The sequence below is a fragment of the Neophocaena asiaeorientalis genome, unplaced genomic scaffold (assembly GCF_003031525.2).
Source record: "Neophocaena asiaeorientalis asiaeorientalis breed wild unplaced genomic scaffold, Neophocaena_asiaeorientalis_V1.1 scaffold243, whole genome shotgun sequence".
NCBI classification, from domain to species: Eukaryota; Metazoa; Chordata; class Mammalia; order Artiodactyla; family Phocoenidae; genus Neophocaena; species Neophocaena asiaeorientalis.
In genome coordinates this window covers 1,792,034-1,819,652 of record NW_020173113.1, presented here as the reverse complement: position 1 = coordinate 1,819,652, position 27,619 = coordinate 1,792,034, and the positions used below count along the sequence as shown (strand labels likewise).

At 36.9% G+C, this 27,619-nt stretch overlaps 1 protein-coding gene across 7 annotated transcripts in view; it reads left to right on the top strand.

Annotated features, from left to right (window-relative positions):
- KDM6A (lysine demethylase 6A) overlaps positions 1 to 27,619 on the top strand; it is a 133,175-nt gene that overhangs the window by 1,415 nt on the left and 104,141 nt on the right. For all 7 annotated transcript variants that reach the window (XM_024743551.1, XM_024743552.1, XM_024743547.1 and 4 more), the window contains exon 2: positions 7,273 to 7,322. The gene's annotated coding sequence lies outside the window, so the exon portion shown is untranslated. The remainder of the gene's footprint in view (positions 1 to 7,272; positions 7,323 to 27,619) is intronic.

Below are 27,619 nucleotides of genomic sequence, written 5' to 3'. Positions count from 1 at the left end.
AACAAACAAATAAATAAAAGCTTTTAAAACTTTATTAGTCTATGAATTTAGCTACATTTTCCATTTATAAAATGTTTGGCTGTGAAGGTAATGAAGAATCCAGGGATATTTGTTTTGGAGGTGTTTTCTTTTTTGGAAGGTGTGGTAGGGGGCACGTGGCAACTAGACAGTGTTGGCAAACGGGCTTGTAGGAGTAATCTAGAAAGATGGGAGAAGAGAAGGGTAACCCAAGGATGTAAGTCCTTGAAAAGGTGTGCTCTGCGACCCGTTTGCTGTTGTGTAGATGAACTGGCCATTGATAATTTGTAATAGGAAGAAGAGGAAGGAGAGAATGAATGCAGAGGTATACATTTGTATTTCAGTATATTTTAGTATTTCAAGCTGATGGCTTCTTATTTCCTAGACGAGAGTTGTTTGAATTCATCCTTGAGGCTTTATTGACCACATTCCCACTTAAAAAAAATCCGTTAAAAATACTAATTATTGAAATCTTTCTATCCATTCTCTTCACTGTCTTCCCAGAAGTCCCAGACTAGAGCCAGTCTCCAATGCATCATCACCATCATCACCAATTTATGGAGACATTTGTTACCTCAGGCTACTTTCTCCTTTTTTCTTTGGAACCAGTACAAGATGAGAACCTCTAGCCCCAGCCAAATAGATGTTTATTTTTAGAGAACAGATTACAAACCATAACTTACTGGGAAATAAACATAAACTATTCAGTGAACATGTGAGTAGACTGCTCAGATGTATGTATGTGGGGGATTTACTGGCCCTCTTTATTCTGAGGACAGTTCTTTAAATACTGTCCTGAGTCCTCTTGTGCGTGAAATTTTCAGAGTTTGGGGTTCCTTATGAAAAACTGCTTCTACTTTTGGAGTAGAAAATGCTAGAAAATATTTTGTGTACATTTTGGACTGTGGTTTTTCTGCCCTTATTTCTTATTCTGATCTCATCTACTTCCTGTCTTATATGAATTTCTAAAAATTTCTGATCTACAGATAGTATACTTTCGTTGTCTTTACTGTTATGGATTTATTAATTAAAAATTACCTTTTCATTTCAGAGGAATTTGAAGAAGAAGATAAAAAGACCTTATAAAACATTTTTTAGTCTTTCTGGTTGGTAATATGTATGAAGAATTTAAAAAATTTTCCATCACTTGATTTGGTTATTAGGCTTCTAGGAATTTGTCCTGAAAAAGTAATTGGTTAGAGGATTGCGGGAAAATGGAGGCTGGAGGCTTATTGCACTTAGCCTGTTGTTGGTTGGATTCCTCTGCAGTGAGTTTAGCATACAAGATGTTTAGTAAGGAGTACCTTTAGGATCAGCACTGTGGAAGGTGGGAAATGGAACCAGGATTGGACAGAGGGAGAAGTTAAGCTTTGACAGCCTTGGCCAACTCCATGGGGAGCCCCGAAGCTAGAATGGCTATCACTGGTTGGGCCAAGATGACCAGGCCTTTATACTCCATTCATTCCATACTGGACATGGGAAGGAGTGTGACCGCAGGCAAGGTTGCTCTCCTCAGCTTAAGACAACTCACTGCTAGAGGCTCTCTTGTACACAAGACTGCCAACAGTCCTTCCTTGAAGTGGGATTTGAGTGGTTCCTGATAGTGTCTATACCTCCTTTTCACTCCTACCCCCACAGCTAACCTGTCAACCTCAGCTGAACCAAACAGCTGATGGGGCTGTCAGACAGACTGCCTTAAGCCATGGAGATGGTACTGTGATTTCTCTTCTTTGAGTTGAAGAACAACCTGAGAGACAGAGAACCCCGGGCTGAAGGACAAGTGTATATTCTTGTGCATATATGTGATGGGTCTCAGGAGCAGTTTAATTAATAGAAATTATATGTAAATATTTGTGAATATGTATGGCAGATTATAGGAGAGAATCGTCATTAAGTTAAGTTGATTGCTTAGAAAATCCGGTAGTAAAATACCTCAGTACACAGCAAAATTATAAAAAGATAGAAACTCTGAGGTAAGAGACTTGGGGTGCAGATAGTAAAAATTCCAGAAGTAAAAAAATGAGTTGAAGGAGATACAATAATTAATCATTCCTGATATTAGTATGAAAACCTTGACACTTTTACAAATAGTTTCTTCATGGTTTGTGGTGAGCTGGAAGTTTTCCCTGAAATTCCACCTGACGATAGGTCTTTCTCCCTTTCCTCCTTCCTTCAAGTAATTGGTCATTTGTTGCATTGTCTATCACTTTTGGGCAAAGTAGGTTTTGGTTGTTTTAGTTCCTCAGTAATTATAAATGGCTAGGGCAAGTTACATGCTAAGAGTTGCTTATGTGGAGAAGTCTTAAGTCAGAGTTGGTGAGCTCTTTTTGTCTCTCTCTTTCTGTGTTTCTTGGGTGGAATGACAACACTCCATCCTAGGATGTATATAGTATAAGGACATAAAGTGCATGTTTTCCAATAATAGATCTTGAGTTTGGCTTCTCCAAAAATTGCCTTTTTTTGGATCCTTGCATGGTTCATCTCTTTATTGTCATGGTTGTTGGAACTAAAGGTTGTGATTCTTGTAAGAATCTGCTCTTTGTTTAAAAGTTCTTTCAGATAGTCATTGGGATAGTTTGCATAGTATATATGATACAAATTTACTTTGTGTTGAAATAGTAAAATGAAATGAAAATCCAGAATACTGACATAAACTGGCATGTAATATACATAGAATGAACATGATGTATCTTTCTGAAAGCTGATACAGTTAAGGTGATCATTCATGTGTTTTCATTGCATTTGTAGTCATTGTACCCTCTTTCTCTATATAACTTTATTTAAACATATTTACTGATATAAACAAATCACTGTGCCTCCACTCCCTCTCATCACAATTTGGGAATAATTGATTTTGTTCAGTCTACTTGTGGCCTAGAATTAGAAAATGCAATTGAGAAAAATAACCCAAGGGAAAAAAATAGTGACCATAACCCAGGTTGTCAGAAGTTCATATCCAGGCAACGAGCAAAAGTTGTAGCTTCAAGAACTAGAGAGCTGGTGGTAGAACACATTGAAGGAATACAAATAAGACAGCTACTTGATGGTTCTTGTAGTAAACCAAATGTGCGATATTAAAAACCTCAAGGAGGGACTTCCCTGGCAGTCCAGTGCTTGAGACTCTGCCCTTCCTTCCACTGCAGGGGGCACAGGTTCGATCCCTGGTTGGGGAACTAAGATCTCGCATGCTGCGCAGCCAAAAAAATAAAAAAATAAAAATAAAGACCTCGAAGAGTATATTATTTTAATGACGACAAAGAAGTAGTAAATCTGAGATCTCAGTAGATGTGTTAATTTGACTTGAGAACCTCAGTGAAGATGCTGATAGAGGAGTAAAAGGATTCCAAGATTTGTTTCTTTGCTTTTCCAACTTCCTGTCTGCTTGTCTCTGTAATCTTAGGAACAAAGGTCTGTCGTGTTGGATACTATCCAGAGGGTTTTTCAAATGTTAATGTGTATTAATGCTACATATAAGAGAAGATGTGTTTTAGGCAGTCATAGATTTGAGAAGGCAGAAAGGTGCTAGGGAGTTAGGTACATCAGTCATTTATGTACAGTGAAACAGTTAGTATAAGCTCTCTGAGATCTCATTTATCCCAGGGTATAAATACAACTTTTTAGTTCAGCCTCAGATAAAAATAATCAAAGATCTTTTGACCTAATAATAATCTTAGGCAGTCACAACTTGTTCTGGCCTAAAGATGACAGTCAGTGCAACCGACAGATTTACTTGTACTTCTTTCCTTTCCTTCCCTTCCATACCCATAGACTCACCTGTGAGCAGCTAACCTGCTGCCTATAGTGTTATACACTGGGCTAGAGATGAAAAGAGAAATGCTGAGTTCTGCCTGCAGTTAGTGCATAGTCTAATGTGAGTGTAGATTGAATTTTAAATCTGTTTCTTCCTTGCATTTCTGTTGCATCTTACTCTGAAGGAGACTCCCTTTTTCTGACAGAAAGTTAAATTTAACTTCCTTCTTATTTGCATTTGTATTTTTGCTTGTTTTCTTTTGCATTTAATTTTTTTAGACCTGGTTACTTTGTTAGTACTCTGCCAGTTTTCTATAATCCTTTAAATTCATTATATTTTTCTCTCTTTTTTAAAGTCTACACAGACTAAATGGGCTTATTTAAAAACAAAATAAAACTCAGAATTATGAAAAAAGTCTGTCCATAAATAAAGTTGATTCCAACGATTAAAAATATCTGACCTTTGGAAATTGGTTGATAGAGAGTTGAAAGTAATATGTTTGAGCACACCATTCTTGGTGAAGTGGCAAAAGAAAAGGACAGTCTTGCCTGAAGTACTGTTAAAAAGATTTCCTAGTGGGATGAACAAGGACTTCTTGAGCCAGTAAATAACTCAGGGATCTCCAAGTGAAGATTAGGTGATTTAGGGAAGGAAAAGCCCATTAGACAGATGGTACAATCCTGAAACTGGTTTTAAGCATTATAAGTATGTCCAAATAAATGATTTCCCTCATTCTCTATTAAGGACTTAAGGAAAATCTAGTTACAGTGGAGTAGGAATTTATTTTCACAATAGGTAACTGACTTAAAGATTGGAAATAAAGGACTGTGCTTTGGTTAAAAGGATTTCATTAGAGAGACTCTGGTGGTGGGTACTTGTAGAGTTTTAATGATTTATTTGGATTAGGAAACATGTTAAATATGTTAAGGTCTTTCTTAAAATACAGGATCCTAGGCCTAATGGAGTAAAGTATAATTGTTGAGAAATGTGTAAATGAATGGAAAGATAACAAATGCTCATTGAAGTCTCATTTACAAATCTGTGCTTGAAATTTGGAGCATTTACTTTTGTGACTTTGAATTTGAGGGCTTGTATTTATTTCTCAATTCATCATATTGTAGTATGGATGCTGTGTTTCTCCCAATTGATAATCACATAGGCTTCTTCGGTTCACATAGGTACCTCGGTTTCAGTTACATCATACTCTTTAAGGGCTCTTCAAATTCTAAAATGGGAATTTTATGAAGTCATGTAATATATATTGTTATTCATGTTATTGGAAACATACCCTTCAAGTTTGTTGAAATTCCCGTTAAAAGGGCAGTCCAGGCTTGATATGGTGATTGCACAAAATTGTCAGGGACCCTGGCTTCTCTTGGTTAGGAGGCACAAATATTAAAGACTTGATTCTAGCTTAAACAATAAGGAGATTTATTCCCTCATATAATTGAAAGTTCATAGGTGAGTTGTGCACTAGATATAGTTCGAAGTCTAGAAGTATCCAGTACTTTCCATCTGTTTCTGCTGCTATCTTCTATGGGCTTCATCTTAAGAGTAGTTCCCCTGTGGTGGCAGTTGGTGATATATGCTTCCTTGTTCACATCAGGCAGTAGAGAGAAAACACCTTTTCCATGACTGTTCTCTATAAATCCGTCAAACCTTATTTGACTATTCTGTTCTGTCTAGCTTGGTAAGTTGGTTTGCTTTTCTTTTTAGAAAACCATTAATCAGTGATCTTTATGAGCTAGCTACACTCATGTATGAAGAACTAGAAAACAGAAGATGGCTTGAAATCACCTCTTCCTCAGAACTGGAAAAATTACAGTCTAAATGTCCTTCCAGTGATAGGTTGGTTGGCATCATCTTTGTGCAAAAAAGATGAACATAATTCAAATAAGTTACTTGTTCAGATACGTGATGATGTTTTTGGGTGATGCTTCTCTAATTTGAACATATTCAGGAAGTTCTCTATGTGGTATTCTATATGGTATTCATTTTGGCTGCTTACTGATGAACAGTATGAAAACATACCTGGAGTTTTAGAAAATGTTAATTTCCACCCTCCCCATTTTTTTTCAGTATAAAATTTTTTTACACGTGTTGAAAATCTTATTTGAAAATGTTACTCTTTTTAAAAATTGAGGTATAATTGGTATATAACTATTAGTTTCAGGTGTATAACATAATGATTTGATGTTTGCATATATTGTGGAATGATCATAGTTAAGTCTAGTTAACATCTGTCACCATACACAGTTACAGTATTTTTTCTTGTGATGAGAACTTTTAAGATTTACTCTTAGCAGCTTTCAAATATGCAATACAGTATTATTAATTATAGTCATCATGCTGCACATTACACCCCCGTGGCTTATTTATTGCTCATGAGTTTTTAAAGAAAGGCTCTCTACCAATTCTAATGTGCATGTATAACCTTTACTTTACTTTGTTACTGCCTGCCCCTCACTGAGTTTTTGGATTGACAAGCTCTACAGTTGACTGTTAAACAACCCAGGTTTGAGCCTTGCAGGTCCTCTTATACGTGGGTTTTTTTCAGTACATATATGTACTACTATTTTTATCATCCATGGATGTGGAATCCGTGCACATGCAGGGCCGACTGTGGGATCTGATCACAGTGGATTTTGGTATCTACGGCGGATCCTGGGACCAATCCATTGCAGATACTGAGGGATGACTGTAGTTTAATTTCTTCCAGAGCCTGTTATACCTTGAGATGGATTTAGGGGTATGGGATGCCCTATTTTGGAATTGAGTTGGAGTTTGGGGTAAGGTAATTGTGGGCTGGGTTTTTTTCTTTTTTGATTGTATGAAAGGGAGCAGCACAAAAGGAATACGGTTGATCCTTGCACAGCAGGGGTTTGAACTTCGCAGGTCCACTTACACATGGAATTTTTTCAGTAGTAAATACTATAGCACTACATGATCTGTGGTCGGTTGAATCCAAGGATACAGAACTGCGGATCCAGAGAGCCGTTGATAAGTTATACTTGGCTTTTCTACTGTGTGGAGGTCAGTGCCTCTTATGTCTGTGTCGTTCAAGTACGAACCCGTGTCCCCTGCATCGGCAGGCGGACTCGCAACCACTGCGCCACCAGGGAAGCCCTCTTAGTCATTTTTGGAAGTGAGATCCCTTGTTAGAACAAACGACCCATCACATTCTGGAGTATTAATCCATTTATCAGATTTGGTCTCTGAGGAAGGTCAAGTTGATTCAAGAGGTTGCCTGCCCAGATTCTGTTCAAGTGCAGGTCTGAAATGTGACCATGGTTTTACTTCCTTGAACTCCTATATATTGGACATTGGTTACCATGTCTGACTATGAGTAGGGACGCCCCAGAGTTTAAATTGTTTGGTTTTAAATATCACTATCTGCTGGGAGGTGGGTATGATGGGAATTTTGTTGTAATGTTTCTTAAAACTTGTTAATTGATTTTGAAATGGGACATAATTGTGACTCATGCTTATTTTCCTTCTTTCAGCATTATCTGCATACCAGAGGTACTACAGTTTACAATCTGACTACTGGAAGGTTAGTGCACATTTGCATATCCCTTCCCTTCCCCTCTTTCCCTCTTCCCCTTCCCTTCCCTTCTCCTCTTCCCTCCCCTTCTCTTCTCTAGCAGATTACTGCTGTTTATACTCAAAACGAATTGTGCTCTTGCTTTTTTGTTTTGTTAATTGAATATATTACTTCTAGGCAAAAGGGATTGGAAAGGGAAAAATGAGTGTTCTTCATTTGTGCTGTCTTGTATGATCAACTTGTATTTTGTTAAAAGAATTAGATTATTCTGACACAGTTTGTTGGCCAAAGATGATCCAAAGTGTGAAAGTTAAAGCCATTAAAATCAAATGGCAACAAAATGATTCTTCAGTTGTCTTAAGTTGGTACCTAGGAATAAAAGAAGTCTGAAGATGGCTGTATGAGGCTGAAAAGGGAAGGCATAAATGAAAATCTTTATTGGTATAGTCTGTCTATAATTGGAGCTCTGAGGACAGCTGAACCTAACCATTTTTTAAAAGACCAGTACCTAAATGAAGAACTGTGCACAGCAATGGATCATCTATTTTCTTAGTTTGAGCAGTGCATAAAGTTACCTGGACAGGTTAATCTTTCACATCATGTTTACTTTGAAGTATAAGTTTACTGACCAGTGGGGTTTCTTTATCTGAATTGCCATTTCAGATTTTTAAGGTGGGTTTTATTTTTTCTATTGCCTAATTTATGTTTCTTTTTGATATGTAGAAGTTTTAACAGTATATTTTGGTAATTTGAAAAAATATATTGAAAATATCTTTTCTAGTCTATGGCTTATCTTTTCTTCTTTTTAAAGCTTATTGAAGTATAATTAAATACCATAAAATTCAACTTCTTTATGCCATTCAGTGACTTTTAGTAAATTTCCAGAGTTGTGCAACCATAACCAAAGTCTTACTTTAGGACATGTCTGTCTCACCGTAATGAAACCTCATGCCCAACCCCTGGCGAGTACTAATCTACTTTCTGTCTCTGTGTATTTGTATTTTCTGGGTATTTCATATAAATTGAATCATATAATATGTAGTCTTTTGTGACTGACTTCTTTCACTAAGCATATATTTTTAAGGTTGATCCATGTGTAGCATGTATTAATACTTTATTCCTTTTTATTATCTAATAATATTCCATTGTGTGGTTATACCATATTTTATATATCCATTCATCAGTTGAGCATTTTAGTTGTCTCCACTTTTTGGCTATTGTGAATAATGCTCCTGTGAACATCTGTATACAAGTTTTTGTGTGGACATATATAGTTTCAGTTCTCTTTGGTAAATAACCAGGGGTGGAATTGCCAGGTTGTAAAGTAAATCTATGTTTAACATTTTGAGAAACTGCCAAAATTGTTTTCCAGGGTGGCTGTAACATTTTACATTCTCACCAGCAGTGTATGAGGGTTCCAGTTTCTCCATATCCTCATTATTACAGTTTTTATTTTGCATTTTCCTAATGACTGATGTTGAGCACTGTTTAATGACCATATTAGCTATTTGTGTATATTCTTTGGTGAAATGCCTCTGTAAACCCTTTGCTGATTTTTAAATTTGTTTTTTAAAAAATTAGTGTGTTGGGACTGCCCTGGCGGTTCAGTGTTTAAGACTCCACGCTTCCAATGAAGGGTGCATGGGTTTGATCCCTGATCTGGGAACTAAGATCCCACATGCTGTGTGGCGCGGCCGAAAACTTCAAAAAAAAATTGGTGTGTTGTAAGAGTTCTTTATACATTCCGGATACAACCCCTTATCGGATATATAATTTGCAAATATTTTCTCAAAGTCTGTGGCTTATATTTTCATTTTCTTGATAGTATAGTTTGAAGTGCAAAAATTAAAAATTTTGATGACATCCAATTTCTCAACTGTTTCTTTCATTGCTTGGGCTTTTGGTTTTGTAGCTAAGAAATCTTTGCCTAATCCAGTGTCATGGTGATTTCTTCCATTGTTTATTCAATCAGTTGCTTCAGTACAGATAGTACTGCAGTAAATAGTAAAAGTGTCTTTTTGTTAGTGTTCTTTGGTATAGATTCTCTTTGGTATAGATTCTCTTTGGTATAGATTCCTTGATAATTGGGATTGCTGGGTCTAGTGGTGTGAACCACTCCTTTGGGAGCTCTTGTTTCCCCTTGGTCTTAACCAAGAAAGTTTATGTCAGCAGGCTTTTTGTGAAATCAGATAGGTGAGAAATGGTGTCTTGTTTTTAACTTGCATTTTCTTAATTGAATTTTAAAGACTATTTGTGTTTCCTTTTCTTTGAAATATTTGTTCATTTCTCTTCAGTTGGGCCATTGTTTTCTTTCTGTTTTGTATAGCCATATTTTATGTATGATCTATATTTATCCTTTATTTGTGATAAAAATTGCAGTTTTCATTTATTGTTTTATTTTGCTTTTGTGTGTTTGTTTTTGTCCATGCAGAAGTTATTTCTATCTAGTCAACTTTATCAGTCTTTTTCTAAATTGCACCTGCATGTTGAATCATAGGATAGTTTTTTCCTCACTCTCAGGTGTTAGAGAAATTCATCCACATTTTCTTTTAGTACTTAAATGGTTTTAGTTTTTAATTTAAATCTCTGATCCATTTGGGATTTATCCCTGATTTATAGTGTGAGGAACATCTAAGTTTATTCTTTGCCCTATGGCTAATTATCCCAACATAATATATTGTTAAAAAATTTCATTTTTTCCGTACTAATTTGAGATGTTGCCTTAGTTGTATGCTAAATTTTCATATGAAGTTTTGTCTACTTATATTTTCTGTGGTCTGTTTCATTAGTCTGTTCATGAATTAATACTATACTATTTTACTTAGAGGTTTTGGAATAGGTTTACACTACATATACAGTATGTATACGGTAGTGCTGTGGCACCCTTTCCCCATTGTTCTTGTTTCTAGGGTTTCCTTGGCTGTCCTTTCTTTGTTGCTTGTTTTTCCAAATAAACTAATTAACTCCACAAAAATAGCTGATGATTTTTCTCTCTGGCTTTTTTGAAGTATCATTTACATTATTTTAAGTGTTCAAATTTGCTGCATTTTGGCAATTTATATGGTATTGTGTAATCATTACTGCAATTAAGATATAGAATGTTTCTATCACTCAAAGTGTTCCATTGTCCCCCTTTACAGTTGATTCCCATTCTTGACCCCTGGTCCCAGGCAACCAGTTATCTGTGTATATGCTTTCTGGGTCTCTAATTTTGCCGTTCCTAGAATGTCACACCCTGGATTCAAATAGCATGTTTTTTTTTGTTTTAATTTAGCATACTGTTTTTGAGATTCATCCATGTTCTTGTGTGTATCAGTATTGTGTTTCTTTTCATTGTTATGTAGTATCTAATAGAATGATTATACCACAATTAATTTTCCCATTTATTAGTTGACAAATATTAGGGTTGTGTCCAGCTTTTGATAAGCATGAATGAAGTGCTGTGAACATTATTTGTTTTTGTGTAGACATAGATTTTCACTTCTCTTGGTTTATATACCTAGGATTTGGAAATGCTGGGTCACATTGCAGTTGTAGAGTTAATGGCCAAACTTTTACAAAGTGGCTGTACCACTTCACATTCTTACTAGCAATATATGAGATTCTCAATTGTTCTACATCTTGGATATCACTCGGTACTTTCAATCTTTTTAACTTTAGCCATTCTAGTAAGTAAGTAGTGGGTTTTCATTTTGGTTTTATCTGCGTTTCCCCAATGATAGTGATGTTGAGCATCTTCTATGTGCTGTTGGCCTTTCATGTACCTTTTGTTATTATCTGTTCACATCTTTTGCTGATTTTTAACTTCTTTTTGTGTATTATTAATTGAGTTGCATGGGCTCTTTGCATATTCCCTTTGTCAGATATGTTTTGCAAATACTTTTTCACAGTCTGTGGCTTGCTTTTTGTTTTCTTACTTGTGCCTTTTTACGAGCAAATATTTATAATTTTGATGAAGTCCATTAAATAATTTTTTTCTTTTATACCTTGTGGTTTTTGTGTTCTGCTAAGAACTCTTTGCCTACCTGAAGATCATAAACATTTCCTCAGCTTTTTTTCCCCAGGAGTTCTATAATCACATTTCTTAAATTTTGGTTTATGATACATTTCAGGTTGTTCATGATGTGAGATGAGCATCAGTGTTCTTCCCCACCCCTTGAACACATATCCAGTTGTTCTAGCATCATTCATTGGAAAGACTGTCCTTTCAAATTTGATTTACTATTTATTTCCTCTTAGATAAAAATCAGTTGACCATTTAGTTTTGTGTCTATTGCTAGATCCTCTGTTATATTCCCTGTTACGTTATGTTCTATATGTCTGTTTTTTCTTTTTTCCTTTTTCTTTTCTTAACGTCTGTATTGGAGTATAATTGCTTTACAATGGTCTCTTAGTTTCTGCTTTAAAACAAAGTGAATCAGCTATGCGTATACATATATCCCCATATCTCCTCCCTCTCGCGTCTCCCTCCTACCCTCCCTATCCCACCCTTCTAGGTGGTCACAAAGCACCAAGCTGATCTCCCTGTGCTATGTGGCTGCTTCCCACTAACTATCTATTTTACATTTGGTAGTGTATATATGTCCATGCTACTCTCTTACTTCGTCCCAGCTTACCCTTCCCCCTTCCCCTTCCCCGTGTCCTCAAGTCCGTTCTCTACGTCTGCATCTTTATTCCTGTCCTGCCCCTAGGTTCTTCAGAACCTTCTTTTTTTTTTTAAGTTTATTCTTTCTGTTTTTCTGCCAGTACCATACTGTCTTCATTACTGTAGCTTTGTAGTATAGTCTGAAGGCCGGGAGCCTGATTCCTTCAGCTGTTTTTCTTAAGATCGCTTTGGCTTTTCGGGGTCTTTTGTGTTTCCATACAAATTGTGAATTTTTTGGTTCTAGTTCTGTGAAAAATGCCATTCGTACTTTGATAGGGATTGCATTGAATCTGTAGATTGCTTTGGGTAGTATAGTCATTTTCACAATGTTGATTCTTCCAATCTAAGAACATGGTATATCTCTCCATCTGTTTGTATCATTTTTAATTTCTTTCATCAGTGTGTTATAGTTCTGTGCATACAGGTCTTTTGTCTCCTTAGGTAGGTTTATTCCTAGATATTTTATTCTTTTTGTTGCAGTGGTAAATGGGCATGTTTCCTTAATTTCTCTTTCAGATTTTTCATCATTAGTGTATAGGAATGCAAGAGATTTCTGTGCATGAATTTTGTAACCTGGTACTTTACCACATTCGTTGATTAGCTCTTGTACTTTTCTGGTGGCATCTTTAGGATTCTGTATGTATAGTATCATGTCATCTACAAAGAGTGACAGTTTTACTTCTTCTTTTCTGATTTAGATTCCTTGTATTTCTTTCTCTTCTCTGCTTGCTGTGGCTAAAACTTCCAAAACTATGTTGAATATAGTGGTGAGAGTGGGCAACCTTGCCTTGTTCCTGATCTTAGTGGAAATGGTTTCAGTTTTTCACCATTGAGGATGAATGTGGCTGTGGGCTTGTCATATATGGCCTTTATTATGTTGAGGCAAGTTCCCTCTATGCCTACTTTCTGCAGGGTTTTTATCATAAATGGGTGTTGAATTTTGTCGAAAGCTTTCTCTGCATCTATTGAGGTGATCATATGGTTTTTCTCCTTCAGTTTGTTAATATGGTGTATCACGTTGATTGATTCGCGTACATTGAATCCTTGCATTCCTGGGGTAAACCCCACTTGATCATGGTGTATGATCCTTTTAATGTGCTGTTGGATTGTTTGTATTATTTTGTTGAGAATTTTTGCGTCTATGTTCATCAGTGATATTGGCCTATAGTTTTCTTTCTTTGTGACATCTTTGTCTGGTTTTGGTATCAGGGTGATGGTGGCCTCGTAGAATGAGTTTGGGAATGTTCCTCCCTCTGCTATAGTTTGGAGGAGTTTGAGAAGGTGAGGTGTTAGCTCTTCTCAAAATGTTTGATAGAATTCGCCTGTGAAGCCGTCTGGTCCTGGGCTTTTGTTTGTTGGAAGATTTTTAATCACAGTCTCAATTTCAGTGCTTGTGATTGGTCTGTTTATATTTTCTGTTTCTTCCTGTTTCAATCTTGGGAGGTTGTGCTTTTCAAAGACTTTGTCCATTTCTTCCAGGTTGTCCAGTTTATTGGCATAGAGTTGCTTGTAGTAATCTCTCATGATCCTTTGTATTTCTGCAGTGTCAGTTTTCACTTCTCCTTTTTCATTTCTACTTCTATTGATTAGAGTCCTCTCCCTTTTTTTCTTGATGAGTCTGGCTAATGGTTTATCAATTTTGTTTATCTTCTCAAAGAACCAGCTTTTAGTTTTATTGATCGTTGCTATTGTTTCCTTCATTTCTTTTTCATTTATTTCTGGTATGATCTTTATGATTTCTTTCCTTCTGGTAACGTTGGGTTTTATTTTGTTCTTCTTTCTGTAATTGCTCTAGGTGTAAGGTTAGGTTGTTTATTTGAGATGTTTCTTGTTTCTTGAGGTAGGATTGTATTGCTATAACCTTCCCTCTTAGAACTGCTTTTTCTGCATCCTATAGGTTTTGTGTCGTCGTGTTTTCATTGTCATTTGTTTCTAGGCACTTTTTGATTTCCTCTTTGATTTCTTCAGTGATCTCTTGGTTATTTAGTGGTGTATTGTTTAGCCTCCATGTGTTTGTAGTTTTTACAGACTTTTTCCTGTAATTGATATCTAGTTTCGTAATGTTGTCATTGGAAAAGATACTTGATGTGATTTCAGTTTTCTTAAATTTACCAAGGCTTGATTTGTGATCCAGGATATGATGTGTCCTAGAGAATGTTGCATGAGCACTTGAAAAGAAAGTGTATTCTGTTGTTTTTGGATAGAATGTCCTATAAATATCAATTAATTCCATATTCTTCAATGTGTCATTTAAAGCTTGTTTTTATTTATTTTCATTTTGGATGATCTGTCCATTGGTGAAAGTTGGGTGTCAAAGTCGCCTACCGTGATTGTGTTACTGTCGATTTCCCCTTTAATGGCTGTTAGGATTTGCCTTGTGTATTGAAGTGCTCCTATGTTGGGTGCATAAATATTTACAATTGTTATATCTTCTTGGATTGATCCCGTGATCGTTATGTAGTTTCCTTCTTTGTCTCTTGTAATAGTCTTTATTTTATAGTCTGTTTTGTCTGATATGAGAATTGCTACTCCAGCTTTCTTTTGATTTCCATTTGCATGGAATATCTTTTCTCGTCCCCTCTGTTGCAGTCTCTATGTGTTCTTAGGTCTGAAGTGCATCTCTTGTAGACAGCATATGTATGGGTCTTGTTTTTGTATCCATTCGGCCACTCTGTGGTTTTGGTTTGAGCATGTAATCCATTTACATTTAAGGTAGTTATCGATATGTATGTTCCTGGTACCATTTTCTTAATTGTTTGGGTTTGTTGTTGTAGGTCTTTTCCTGCTCTTGTGTTTCCTGCCTAGAGACGTTCTTTTAGCATTTGTTGTAAAGCTGGTTTGGTGGTGCTTACTTCTCTTAGCTTTTGCTTGTCTGTAAAGGTTTTAATTTCTCCGTTGAATCTGAATGAGATCCTTGCTGGGTAGAGTCATCTTGGTTGTAGGTTTTTCCCTTTCATCACTTTAAATATGTCCTGCCACTCCCTTCTGGCTTGCAGAGTTTCTGCTGAAAGATCAGCTGTTAACCTTATGGAGATTCCCTTGTATGTTGTTTATTGTTTTTCCTTTGCTGCTTTTAATATTTTTTCTTTGTAATTAAATTTTCATAGTGTGATTAATATGTGTCTTGGCGTGTTTCTCCTTGGATTTGTCCTGTATGAACTCTCTGTGCTGCCTGGATTTGATTAACTGTTTTCTTTCCCATATTAGGGAAGTTTTCAACTATAATCTCTTGAAATATTTTCTCAGTCCCTTTCTTTTTCTCTTCTTTTTCTGGGACCCCTGTAACTCGAATGTTAGTGCATTTACTGTGGTCCCAGGGGTCTCTGAGGCTGTCCTCCGTTCTTCTTATGCTTTTTACTTGATTGTGCTCTGTGGTAGTTATTTCCACTGTTTTATCTTACAGGTGGCTTACCTGTTCTTCTTTCTCAGTTCTTCTGCTATTGATCCCTTCTGGAGAATTTTTAATTTCATTTATTGTGCTGTTCATCATTGCTTGTTTGCTCTGTTCTTCTAGGTCCTTGTTAAATGTTTCCTGTATTTTCTCCGTTCTATTTCCAAGATTTTGGATCATCTTTACTATCATTACTCTGAATTCTTTTTCAGGTGGACTGCCTATTTCCTCTTTATTTGTTTGGTATGGTGGGTTTCTGCGTTGCTCCTTCGTCTCCTGTGTGTTTCTCTGTCTTTTCATTTTGCTTAACTTACTGTGTTTGGGGTCTCCTTTTCACAGGCTGCAGGTTCGTAGTTCCTGTTGTTTTTGGTGTCTGCCCCCAGTGGCTAAGGATGATTCAGTGGGTTGTGTAGGCTTCCTGGTGGAGGGCATTCATGGCTGTGTTCTGGTGGATTAGGTTGGATCTTGTCTTTCTGGTGGGCAGGACCGTGTCTGGTGGTGTGTTTTTGGGTGTCTGTGACCTTATTATTTTAATTTTAGGCAGCATCTCTGCTCATGGATGAGGTTGTGTTCCTGTCTTGCTAGTTGTTTGGCCATAGGGCGTCCAGCACTGTAGCTTGCTGGTCATTGAGTGGAGCTGGGTCTTAGTGTTGCGATGGAGATCTCAGGGAGCGGTTTCGCCATTTGATATTATGTGCAGCCTGGAGGTCTCTGTTGGACCATTGTCCTGAACTCGGCTCTCCACCTCAGAGGCACAGGCCTGACACCCGGCTGGAGCACCAAGACCGTGTCAGCCACACGGCCCAGAAGAAAAGGGAGAGAAAAAGAAAGGAAGGAAGGGAGGGAGGGAGGGAAGGAAAATTATTAAAAATAAAAAAATTAAAAAGTAATAAAAAAGAAGAGAGCAGCCAAACCAAAAAAGAAATCCACCAATGATAGCAAGTGCTGAAAACTATACTAAAAAAATAATAAAAAGAAAAATTGACAGAACCCTAGGACAGATGGTAAAAGCAAAGCTATACAGACAAAGTCACACAAAGAAGAAGCATGCACATACACACTAACAAAAAGAGAAAAAGAAAAATAAATATATATATATATATAAAAGGAAGAGAGCAACCAAATGAATAAACAAATATACCAATGATAATAAACTCTAAATACTAAACTAAGATAAACATAAAACCAGAAACAAATTAGATGCAGAAAGCAAACCCCAAGTCTACAGTTGCTCCCAAAGTCCACCGCCTCAGTTTTGGGATGATTCGTTGTCTATTCAGGTGTTCCACAGATGCAGGATATATCAAGTTGATTGTGGAGATTTAATCCGCTGCTCCTGAGGCTGCTGGGAGAAATTTCCCTTTCTCTTCTTTGTTAGTACAGCTCCTGGGGTTCAGCTTTGGATTTGGCCCCGTCTCTACGTGTAGGTCGCCTGAGGGTGTCTGTTCTTCACTCAGGACGGGGTTAAAGTAGCAGCTGAATAGGGGGCTGTGGCTCACTCAGGCTGAGGGGGAGGGAAGGGTATGGAATGCGGATCGAGCCTGCCCTGCCGCGGCAGAGGCCGAAGTGACATTGCAGCAGCCTGAGGCGCCACGTTTTTTCTCCTGGGGAAGTTGTCCCTGGATCACAGGACCCTGGCAGTGGAGGGCTGCACAGGCTCCCGCGAGGGGAGGTGTGGATAGTAACCTGTGCTTGCACACAGGCTTATTGGTGGCTGCAGCAGGTGCCTTACCGTTACTTGCCCGTCTCTGGGGTCTGTGCTGATAGCTGTGGCTCACGCCCGTCTCTGGAGCTCATTTAGGCAGTGCTCTGAATCCCCTCTCCTTGCACACCCTGAAACATTGGTCTCTTGCCTCTTAGGCAGGTCCAGAGTTTTTCCAGGACTCCCTCCCGGCTAGCTGTGGCACACTAACCCGCTTCCGGCAGTGTTCATGCAGCCAACCGCAGTCCTCTCCCTGGTATCTGACCTCTGAAGCCCGAGCCTCAGCTCCTAGCCCCTGCCCGTCCCGGCAGGTGAGCAGAGTAGTCTCTCGGGCTGGTGAGTGCTGGTCAGCACTGATTCTCTGTTCGGGAATCTCTCCGCTTTGCCCTCCGCACCCCTGTTGCTGTGCTCTCCTCCGTGGCTCCGAAGTTTCCCCCCGTCTCCACCAGTGAAAGGGCTTCCTAGTGTGTGGACACTTTTCCTCCTTCACAGCTCCCTCCCAGAGGTGTGGGTCCTGTCCCTATTCTTTTGTCTCTGTTTTTTCTTTTGCCCTACCCAGGTACGTGGTGAGTTTCTTGCCTTTTGGGAAGTCTGAGGTCTTCTGCCAGCGTTCAGTAGGTGTTCTGTAGGAGTTGTTCCACATGTAGTTGTATTTCTGATGTATTTGTGGAGACGAAAGTGATAAACACGTCTTACTCCTTTGCCATCTTGAAGGTCTCCTATATGTCTATTTTAAAGCCAATAGCATACTGTTTTGCTACTTTAGTCTTGAAATCAAGCAGTATAAGTTTTCTGTGTTCTTTTTCAAAATTTTTTTTCTAGGTCGTTTGCTTTTCTATATACAGTTTAGAAGCAATTTGCCAATTTCTCCTGCTTGGGACTTGGGACTTTGATTGGGACTGCATTGTATGCATTGACCAATTTGGGGAGAATATCTCTTTTTAAAAATAATGCATTTGTTTGTCCACAAACATGGTATATCTCACCATTTATTTAGGTCTTCTTTAATTTTCTTCAGCAGTGTTTTATTGCACATGTTTCCTTAAGTTTATCTCTAGTTTACTCTTTGATGCTGTTGTGATTGGAGTCATTGTAAAATTTTTTTTCCAATTATTGTTGCTATTGTATAGGAGCAGAAAAGATTATTGTACATTTACCTAGCATCCTGCTATCTTGATAAATTATTAGGTCTGGTAGCTTTGGTCTAGATTTCAGAGGATTTTCTATGTACGTTATCATGCTGCTTGCAGATAAGTACAAATTTTCTTTTCTAATCTGTGGTTACTACTTAATCTTTCTCTTGCCTTGTTGGATTGGCAAGGACCTCTAGTATAGTGTTGAATAGAAGGGAACATCCTTGTGTTGTTCCTGGTCTTTGAGGGAAAACATTCAGTTTTCACCCTTGAATATGATGTTAACTATAGAGTTTTTATAGATTCAGATTGAAGAAGTTTCCTTCTGTTACTAGTTTTACTTTGAGATTTCTTTTTTTGTTGTTGTTCCTGTTTTCATTTATAATGAATAGGTATGGAACTTGTCAAGTAATTATTCCTTCCTGTATTGAGAGTCTATGGATTTATTTTGGTTCACTTTTTTTTTTTTTTTTTTTTTTTTTTTTTTTTTAAAGCTGTTCCTTGGATAAACCCCTGTTAGATCTATTATCATTTTTATATGTTGTTGGCTTCATTGTAGCAATTATTTGTTGAGCATTTTTGCATCTTTGTTCATAAATGATATTACTCTAATTTTCTTCTTACAACTTTTGTCTGATTTTTTTTTCATCAGGATAAATCTGGCCTCATAAAAAGAGCGGGGAATTGTTCTCTCCTCTCTATTTCTGAGTGTATGTGTAGGGTTGGTATTATTTCTTCTTCCAGTGTTGAATAGAATTTATCAGTAAAGTCAGCTGGACCTAGAGTTTCTTTGTGAATAGTTTTTAACTACAATTTGAATTCCTCTAATATGTACAGGGTTATTCAGGTTTTCTGTTACTTCTTGTTTCAGTTTTGTTTTGTCTTTCAAGGAGTTTGTCTCTTTCATAAAATTTCACATTTACTGTTTTTTCTGTCATAACCCTAATTTCCTTTAAATAACTATAGAATCTGTATATTGTCTTTCATTCCTGATATTGGTAATTTGGTCTTCTCTTTTTTTCTTGGTCAGCCTGGCTGGATGGTTACCAATTTTATTGATGTTTGCAAAAAGTCAAATTTTTGTTTTGTAGTTTTTTTCTTCAGTATTGTTTTCCTGTTTTACATTTCATCCAATCCCTATTTCATTGATTCCTGATTGTCTTTATTATTTGCTTCTGCTTACTTTGTGTTTAATTTTCTTATTTCCTAAGATGGAAGCTTAGATCATCGATTTTCTACCTTTTTTCTCTAATACAAGTGCTTCAAAGTATGCATTTTTCTTAGTATTGATATAGCTGTATCTCACAAATTTTATATTTTTAATTTTCATTATCATTCATTTGAAAGCATTTTCTACTTTCACTTCCACTTTCTTACCCATGGTTATTATATATATATTGTATAATTTCAAAATACTTGGGTTATTTTAGCTATCTCATAGTTAGTAATTTTTGTTTCATTTATATAACATGCTCTATGATTTCATTCTTTCAGAATGTATTGAGACTTTATTGGGTCAGCACTTGAAAAGAAGCACATGATTTGCATTTGTTGGTTGTATTGTGGTATAAATTACAGTTAAAGATATTTGAAGGTATTTTTCTTAAACAATTTTTTTTGTCCTTGTCATTTGCTGACAGGTTATTATCTCTGCTTGTGATGGTAGAATTGTCTTTCTTAATTTTGCCCTTTTGTTCTTTAATATATTTTGAAGCTCTCTTATTAGGTACACACACATTTGTTATTGTTATTTTTACCTGATGAACTGACCCTTTTGTCATAAAGAAATACCGTTTTTTACCTTTAGTAATTCCTTTTGTTTTGACATGTGTTTTATCTGATTTTAATTTAGCTATTCCTTTCTTCTTAGGCTTGTTATTTCTGTGAGATACCCTTTTTTTCTTTTTTTTGCGGTACGCGGGCCTCTCACTGTTGTGGCCTCTCCCGTTGCGGAGCACAGGCTCCGGACGCGCAGGCTCAGCGGCCATGGCTCACGGGCCTAGACGCTCTGCGGCATGTGGGATCCTTCTGGACCGGGGCACGAACCCGTGTCCCCTGCATCGGCAGGCGGACTCTCAACTACTGTGCCACCAGGGAAGCCCGAGATATCCTTTTCTTTTCAACCTTTTGGCATCTTTATATTTATAATACTTTTATAGATAGCTTGTTAAATGGGTCTTGCTTTTTTATCCAATCTGAAAGTCTCTGTTTTTTACTTGTGCTGTTTAGCCACTGATAGTTAATGAAATCATTGGTATGATTGGGTTTGTGTCTTTCATTTGATCTTTCCTTTTATGTTTATTCCCTTAATTTCTTGGTCTTATGTTCTCCGTACCACTCCCCCCCTTTATATTTCAATCTGTTTTACAATTGTACTTTACTTTTCCTATTGGCCTTTTCACCTGTTCTTCTTTTCATTATTTGTTCAGTGGTGACTCTAGGGATTATAGTGTATAAACCCTTTAATTTTTCACAGTCAAGTCTCAGTATTATACCAATTCACATAAAATGTAGAAAGTTTGCAGTTATATACGTCCACATCTTACCCACTCACGTCCTTTATGTAATAGCTGTTACGTGTATTAGATCTACGCAAGGTGATGTTATTTTGCTTTGAACAGGCCCATATATTACAGTGTAATAGTAATTTTATTTACCCATATTGTTACCATTTCTGATGCTCTTCATTACTTTGTATGAATTGTTACCATGTACTGTCATTTTCTTTTTGGCCAAAGAACTTTGTTTAGCATTTCTTATGGTAAAGGTATGGTGGAGATGAATTTCTTCTATCTGAAAATACTTTGTGACTTAATTTTAAAGGGCATTTTTTCTTGATAGAGAATTATGGGTTGGCTTGCTTTTTTAAAAAGTTATTATAAAATATTGGCTATATTCCCTGTGGTGTACAATATATCCTTGTAGCTTATTTATTTTGTACATAGTAGTTTGTATCTCTTGATCCCCTACCCCTATCTTGCCCAACCCTCCTTCCCTCTCCTCTCTGGTAACCACCAGTTTGTTCTCTATATTTGTGAATCTGTGTTTGTTTTGTTATATTCATTTGTTCGTTTTATTTTTTTAGATTCCACATATAAGTGATAACATACAGTATCTGTCTTTCTCTGTCTTATTTCACTAAGCACAATACCTTCCAGGTCCATCCATGTTGATACGTATTTATTCTATTGTATATATGTACCACATCTTCTTTATCCATTTGTCTGCTGATGGACACTGAGGTTGATTCCATATCTTGGCTATTGTACATAATGCTCCCATGAACATTGGGGTATATGTATCTTTTCAAATTAGTGTTACTGTTTTCTTCAGATATATACCCAGGAGTGGGATTGCTGGATCATATGGTAGTTTTATTTTTAGTTTTTCGAGGAACCTCCATACTGTTTCCCACAGTGGCTGTACCAGTTTACATTCCCACCAACAGTGTACAAGGGTTCCTTTTTCTCCACATCCTTGCCAACATTTGTTATTTGTGTTCTTTTTGATGATAGCCATTCTGACGGGTATGAGGTGATATCTCATTGTGGTTTTGATTTGCATTTCTCCAACGATTAGCAGTGTCGAGCATCTTTTCATGTGCCTGTTTGGCCATCTGTATGTCTTCTTTGGAAAAATGTGTATTCAGATCTTCTGCCCATTTTAAAGTCAGATTTTTAAAAAATATTTAATTGTATGAGCTGTTTATATATATTTTGGATATTAACCTGTTATCGGTCATATCATTTGCAAATATTTTCTCCCATTCGGTGAATTGTCCTTTTTGTTTTGCCGATGGTTTCCTTTGCTGTGCAAAAGCTTTTACGTTTAATTAGGTCTCATTTATTCATTTTTGGTTTTGTTTCCTTTGCCTTAAGAAACATATCCAAAAAAATATCGCCATGATTTATATCAGTGTTCTGCCTGTGTTTTCTTCCAGTTTTATGGTTTTACAGTCTTACATTTAGGTTTTAAATCCATTTGAGTTTATTTTTGTATATGGTGTGAGAAAATGTCCTAATTTCATTCTTTTACATGTAGCTGTCCAGTTTTCCCAGCACCACTTATTGAAGAGATTGTCTTTTCCCTATTGTGTATTCTTTCTTCCTTTGTGTTTGTTTATTTTTGAAGTATAATTGACCTGCAGCACTGTGTTAGTTCCTGTTCTGCAACATAGTGATTCGATATTTCTGTATGTTTCAAAATGATAACCAGGATAAGTCTAGTTTTTTTTTTTTTTTTAAGTGAAATTTTGGTGTCTTCTTGCTTCCATACTTCCTGATGAGAAATCAGTTCTTAATTGAACCTCTCCTGGCTAGGTCCTGTGAATTATACTTAAAACAGATTAACAGGAGGGAAAAAACAGTTTGTTTACACATGCAATGCATATTCATTCAGTAGAACTCAGTGATGAGTAACTCAAAGGGGTGGTTAGAATTTGAGGCTATATACCACCTTAGTAGGTGATGAGAAGAGCAAGAAAGGGCACTTAAAGGAAAACAAATAACTTTTTGGAAAGATAAGTAGGCCCTTAAGAGAATAGATGGGAGATAAGAACTATTATGATAATGTCTGTTAGAGTTTCTACCGGGAGGGGTTTATGACAGTTTTATTATTTTGGGAGGCTCTGCTTTTAGCATATATAAGGGATTTCAGGAACTCAAATGCCTCCAGCTCAAAATAATTCTTAGGTTAAACCAGCACATCTAGGGGTATCCTGTCCTGATCCCCTTCCACAACTATAACAAAACCTAAACTCATTCATGAGTCAGGAAGGTTTAAAAATTGCTGTTATGGTTTATGGTATAAAGTAGGAAGGTAGGAATAAAAAATTGTTTGTACACTGTTAATGCTGCGATGTATTTCATTATATAAGTAGAAGACTGTAAGGAGATAAACGTTAAAATATGAAGAAGTGCTGGTGCTTCCTGATGCTTTTTTTTTTTTTGCGGTATGCTGGCCTCTCACTGTTGGTGGCCTCTCCCGCTGCGGAGCACAGGCTCCGGATGCACAGGCTCAGCGGCCATGGCTCACGGGCCCAGCCGCTCCGCGGCATGTGGGATCTTCCTGGACCGGGGCACGAACCCGTGTCCCCTGCATCGGCAGGCGGACTCTCAACCACTGCGCCATCAGGGAAGCCCTCTGATGATTTTTATCATGTGTACTTTACTAAACAATTTCTGTATATATTCATTTATGATTGTGAACTTTTAAATAAATAAGACTGACTTTTTTCTTCTTTTTTCCCCACTTGTATTTAAGAAAAGAAAGAAAAGGTTTGAGTTATGGTAGTATGCTTGTCTAAAAGAACCATTGATTAAATGTTGTGGAAAGATGGAGAGCAACCTCTTTCAGTATAAAATATTATTTGCCTGTTAATTGTGCATTATGTGTAATTTTGGGGGGTATATTGATTCATTAAAATATTTGTGGGTATAGTTCTTCTGATTAACAAAACCCCTTTAAATTAGTTCATTATCTTAAAAAACATCCTGCTTTTACAATGGCTTTGAGAGAATTGGGTTAAAATTTAATTTGGGACAGTGAAAAAATATTTAAGAGTAAATTTATATATATCTTTGTATGTGTATATAAAATATCATGGGTTTTTATAATATTACTGCTGAAAAAGAGTGTTTCAAGAACTCAAAGCTTGTAGAGATTACTTTGCATGTGTTTTTGGTATGCTAATTATAAACAATTCTTGTCCTTAAAGTACATTCACCAAGAAGGTCTATTTTAGTCCTTGATTCAATACATGTTAGAAAATTGTAATGCTGCATTTCTTACCAGCTCTGAAAATTGTGCTGGCCTTCTTTCCTAATTGGGGCTGAGTAGTAAGGTTTTCTTTTTTCCATTTAGCTACCATACGGTTTTATTTTTTTGTTAATGTAGTACTGATGTGGGATTAGGGATTAATGTTGGGTAGGGGAGAGATTTTGGGGAGAGAATTGTTATAATGGAAAAACTCATGGTTTTCCCAGTTCAGATTCATGTTTTGAGTTTAAAAATACATTGAGTATTTAAATATATCAATATTGAAGTGCTTTATAACGTGAAAATATTTAGAACTTTATGGAAGGCAGAACTGTAATTAATATTTCAACAAGTTTAAAGCTTAAATTAACCTGGAAAAAAACCAAAACCAAAACAAAACTTTTTTGCCCAGAAAGTCAGAGACCAAGAGAGTGAGATCTTTTAAAGAATATATAGGAAAAGTTAAAAAGCATAGGATGTCAACTGAAAAAACAAAAACACACAACCTGAAAGTTGAGAATTATGTTTAATTCAGGGACCTTACTGAGGACTGTAACCCGGGAAACAGCCTCTCATATAGCTCAGAGGAACTGTTCCAAAGAGGTAAGAGAAGAGCCAGGATATATAAGAGTTTTTGCTGGGGGAAAAAAAAAATGTAGTCAAACATAATGATTTTAGTGCTTTTCTGTGTATGGGAAGATGCAAGAGTCTGGGCTCATTGAAATTATTTCTTTGATATGCATCTTGACTATCAAGGGCCAGTATCCTGGTTTTTCTCCATCCTGAATTCACTTGAAGGTACACCTTGGTGAGTGTGTGTGTGTGTGTGTGTGTGGTGGGGGGGAGCAGCAACTGATGGCTTGATGGTTGGCAACATTCCTTGTTTACTGGAATGACAGGTAACATCTTTTTGTCCACAAGGGTTAGTTTCTTTAGAAGTTTTACAATTTTACAAGCAGACCACATGCTAGAAATCATTATTTAATTTCTTTTACTTTATGGACTAGACTGCATTCAGGTCTGCACAAATTGGTGGATGAACTAGTGGAACCTGCACTCATCTTCTGACCTATCCATGACTTCTGTTACACTATTTATGTCGGTCACTAACTGGCTTTTACTGTCATTGACAAGGGCTTTGTTGGCAATACAGGGATAAGTAAGATAGTTCTGCTCTCAAGTTGCCCATGTTCTGGGTGAGGGAGGCACAGACAAGCATACGCTTTTGGAAGTGATATATTAGAGGTGTTCAGGAGTGAGGCAGAAGTACCTCTCTTTGTGTAAGGGGTATGGGAAAGTCTGAGTGGGAATTAGAGAAACTCCACGGAACAGTTGAGACTGGAGGGAAGGATTAATGGGAGTTTTCCAGGTAGGAGACGTGGAAAGGCTTTTAAAGAAGAGAACTGAGTCAGCCAGCACATGAAAGAAAGTACAGTAGGTGTTCAGGGAACTCTCCCAAGTTCTTGGTCTAGAGCAGAGGTCCAAATACTTTTTCGAAAGGGTGAAAAAGTAAATATTTTAGGCCTTGTGGGCCAAGAGGCAAAATTATCTATTATGTAGGTACTTAGCTAATCATTTACAGTGTAACCATCATAAAATATAAGAATAATTTTTTAGCTCCTGGGACTTGAAGAAAAAATTTTGACTGGCCATAGTTTGTGGACCCCTGTTTTAGACCCTGGGGTAATTGTTAGAGGCCTCAAAGTGGGGAAAAGGAAGGCAAGGGCCAGATAGATGGTAAAGTGGGTTTGCAACAGTTAGCACAGATCTGGAGTCTTAGATTTGTCTTAATATTTGTTCAATATCTAGTCCAATTCTGTAGTGCTGGAAATCAGAGCCATAAAATTAAATAAATAAAACACAATGGCTTCCAGGGATTGATTGGAATTGTATTAACTTTGTACAGTTTAAAAAAGAAAAACTGTCATTGTCTTTCATTACTGTCTTTCTCAATAAAGTTTTATGGTATTTCCATATAAAGTTCTTGTGCATATTATAAAATAATGTATTTTAGATCTTCTAGTTTTATTGCTGTTATAAATGTCATTTTAATTTCATTTTTATCTCTTTGCTGGTATATAGAACTACAGTTGGTTTTTATATGCTAAGTTAAATTTACTGAGAACTTCACTAACTTTTACTAACTTGGCTAATTTGACTATGTTACTTTGGATTTTCTATGTAGACTATCCTACCTTTTTAATTAATGGTAACTTTGTTTCTTAATTTTTGTGATCTTTGCTCCTGCTACTGCAATAACTAGGATGACGGCACAGTATGGATTGAAAGAGGTGGTATAGTACATTTGTCTTGTTTATTTCCCTTCTTAAAGGGAACGTTTTAAATGTTTTACCATTAAACATGATTACTTTAAGTTCTTTTTTTGTAAATAGCAAACTAAGAATAGAAAGGAACTTCCTTACTCTAATGACAACCAACTTTAAAAATTTTCAGTTTAAAAGTCAGCATTTTTCTTTTGTATGCAAATACTTTTCCTGCATCCATTGAGGTAATTTTATATTTTTTTCTCCTTAAATCAGTCTTGTATTTCTGAAGTAAGTTCAAATTGACAATAAGTTTTTATCGTTGTTAGTTATTTCTGGATTGGGGTTGCTAATATGTAGCATCTTTGCATCCTTGTTCATAATTCAAATTGGTCTATATTTTTTCTTTCTTGAGTTTTCTTTATCTGATGCCTTGGAGTTGGTTCTACATTCCAAGGAGCTGGTCAGAGGAAGAGGAAGCAGAGGGCAACAACCCTTTTCTTTAAGGCAGGGGTCTCCAACCCCCGGGCCACGTGGTCCCAGTCCGGTTGTAGCCTGTTAGGAACTGGGCCGCACATCAGGAGGTGAGCGGTGGGCAAGTGAGTGAAGTTTCATCTATATTTACCGCCACTCCTCATCGCACGCATTATTGCCTGAGCTCCGCGTCCTGTCAGGTCAGCGGCAGCATTAGATTCTCATAGGAGCCCGAACCCTACTGTGAACTGCGCATGCGAGGGATCTAGATTGCGCGCTCCTTATGAGAATCTAATGCCTGATGATCTGAGGTGGAGCTGAGGCAGTGATGCTAGCGCTGGGGAGCGGCAGCAAATACAGATTATCATTAGCAGAGAGGTTTGACTGCACGGAGACCATAATAAATCAATTGCTTGCAGACTCATATCAAAGCCCTATCAGTGGGTGACAAGTGACAACAAGCTCAGGGCTCCCACTGATTCTGCATTATGGTGAGTTGTATAATTATTTCATTATGTTACAACGTAATAATAATAGAAATAAAGTGCACAATGAGTGTAATGCGCTTGAATCACCCCCAAACCATCCCGCCCGGCCCCCCAGTCTGTGGAAAAACTGTCTTCCACGAAACTGGTCCCTGGTGCCAGAAAGGTTGGGGATTGCGGCTTTAAGGGAATCATGAGATTATACACATCTCACTGGTGAGAACTTAGTAATTTGAGAACTCTTAGCTGCAACAGAGGCTGAGAAATGTCTTTATTTCGTCTTATCATGTTAATAGTTAGGATAGAAAGCAGTAAGAGAAGATACACGTTGTTGCAAAATAGACTGTACTACTAATAGAAATTAATTCATGTTATTGGTAAATAAGGGAATTACGTTGTATGATGTAGAAGTCTTACTGTTTCACTTAAGCTTTTTTCTGGATAATGGGGAGTAT